Consider the following 2850-nt stretch of genomic DNA (forward strand, 5'->3'; position numbering starts at 1 on the left):
GTCCAGTTTTGTGAATCAACAAAGTAATGTGAGAAAATAAAAGCCTTAGAAATGTGTTACCCAAAATATTTCCTTTAGTTATAAATATATTTAGTGGAATGCCCAATCCTTTTTGTTCTGATTCCTCAGTGTAGTTCTTTTATCCTTTTATTCCAGTTTAGTACAGATGATGGTTCCTGTTGTGTTCCTTTGAGAGCCACGAAAGGGTTGACTGTACACACTGTTATTAATAGATATTGGGACAACACCTAAAGGGGAGGTGGCATATTTTTCAAGGAGGAAGGACACTTGGTGAAAAAGGTTCTGAGAAGATGGTGGTGGCAGTGGCTATATAGTTTTTCAATCTTTCCAAACACATAAAAACAGAACAACTCAAGAGCAAAACCAGAATCCATAGATAATATTTTCAGCAAATCTAGGTTATAAGACATCCCTTAAAACGCCCAAATTCAAGTATATGAGGACAAGTCACCAACAGTCATGTTACCTACATGGTACCAGTGTCTGTGCAGGAGGAAAAAAGAAGTGCTGGAATAACATCTGCCTAACTTGCTAATAGAACCACAAACCAACTCACCAGAAAGATCAGCAGAAATTCTCAGTTTTTCATATCAGGTGAGTACAGTGGGCCCAGCTCAAGAGGCACTAGAGGTGCTAGAAGCATCAGAACCTTTGTGAACTCTTAAAACTGGCACCTCAGGCCTCTCTTGACAGGAGCCCACAATTAGGAGAAACTACTGGAAGCAGAATCACAATTCAATAGGAAATGAACAAGAGAGACTAAGGAAGTGAGAAGGTTTAAAACTGCTGTACAGAGATGTCCACATTTGTGGCTATTTTGAGCACTTGAAATGTCCTAGTCAGAATTGAGATATACTGTATGTGTAAATTACATACCAGCTTCTGAAGATTTAGTAAGAAAATAAAATATCTCAATTTTTATATTGATTAAATTTATATTGAAATAATATTTTGGATAGATGGAATTAAGGAAACTATTAATTCCATGTGTTCCTTTATACATTTTTCAATTTAGCTAGTAGAAAATGATAAATTACATGTGTGGCTAATGTTCTTTCTACTGGACAGAAATCCCTATTACCAATGTTTGTTATGCCTTTTAGACATCTCAAATGGAAAAGTCAATTACATAGCTGGCTATCCATAACTGGAGTACAAGTGGATGGGTAGGAATAGATATACAATATTTTGATTCACCAGCTTAAAACAATATTTAGAAACTAGATGGGATCTCCTAGGAAGTAAAACTAGATGAGATCTCCTAGGAAGTAAATATATATATTTATAGGCAAAAAACTGAGGCCTTGGATATTCTAATACTTAAGAGGTGTGGAAAATGAGAAAAGTCTAGGAGAAAGTGGGGTGAACACAAAGAGAACACTCTTTAAAGACTAAGGAAGAACATGCATTAAAGAAAAGAGAATGATCAATGGTGTCATATGTTGCCAAAAAAGTAGTAAGTGTCTGCCTTTGGCTCAGATGATGATCTCTGGGTCCTGTGATCCATCTGCCAGTTGGGCTCCCTGCTTGCTGGGAGCCTGCTTTCCTCTCCCTTTGCCCTACCCACCCTCCCACACTCCCCTCTCATGTGTACACATACACTGTAATATATTTTTTAATCTTTTAAAGATTTTATTTATTCATCAGAAACACACACACAGAGAGAGAGAGAGAGAGAGAGAGAGAGAGAGAGGCAGAGACACAGGCAGAGGGAGAAGCAGGCTCCATGCAGGGAGCCTGATGCGGGACTCGATCCCAGGACTCCAGGATCACTCCCTGGGCCGAAGGCAGGTGCTAAACTGCTGGGATCCCATAATAAACATTTTTAAAAATTACCCTTTACATTTTGTAGTACGGAGGTCTACTCTGTGATAGCATTTGGTACTTCCATAAAGAGGGAGCATTAGAAGGACCAAAGGTCAAAAGAAGAGCCTGTAGTCAATAGGGGTATATGGATTTTGGTATGGTGAGCTTGGGTTAAGGACATTGGATTAAGGTCCACTCCCAAGCACACCAACTGCCCAGATATCTCCTAAAACACTAGCATGCAGTATGGTAGTGGCATCTCTTATTTAGCCCACTGAATGCCGGCTCACTATAGGAAGGAACCAGACCTAGTACCTGAACTAATGATTCCCTCAATATCTGAGATAAATAGGGGATGTTGTGTGGTCAGAGCCACCTCCAGGGACAAGGTATGGCTTCCTAGATATGTATCTATGGGGGGTCTCTAATTCTCTGGGGCTAGTCTACAGAGCTAATTATATATACAGGCCAGTCACTAACATCTGCAGTGGCTAAAGTACAAATTAAGGCCCATGACCTCCATCTCTTCCCATTGCCAGCTATGTCTTATGACAAGAGGTGTCTTCCACCCAACCCTGAGAATACCTGTCTACATCAAATTTTGCATATCCTTTGCTTTTACAGTTGCCTCCTGGCAACATTTCAGGCCTAAGAGTATATATTCCACAGGCCCAGACCTCCCTTCCCTAGGAGAATAGGGCCTTACAGAATCTGGAAGCAGCCTTGGGGAATGAGGGGACCTAAAATATTTTCCACAAAAATTGCAGGGTGTTGGGACCTGGTGGGCATACCATTGTCTCTGTGGATTCCTAGCTTTGTAGTCCGAATGCAGCATGAAGATGGCCTAGGCAGAAACCTCTAATATGTGGGGCCCCAGAAAGAGGGCCCTTCTTGGCCAAGTCTATGCCAGACTTGGCCTTATACTAGAAAAGCAAAGAGAAGAGAAATCTGGCAAAGTAAGGAGAGGGAGTTCCTTTTACTGGTTTGGTTTATTTTTTCATTCCATTCCTTTCCTGTAGTCTC

Source organism: Vulpes lagopus, chromosome X (assembly GCF_018345385.1).
Source record: "Vulpes lagopus strain Blue_001 chromosome X, ASM1834538v1, whole genome shotgun sequence".
In the NCBI taxonomy this organism is placed as follows: Eukaryota; Metazoa; Chordata; class Mammalia; order Carnivora; family Canidae; genus Vulpes; species Vulpes lagopus.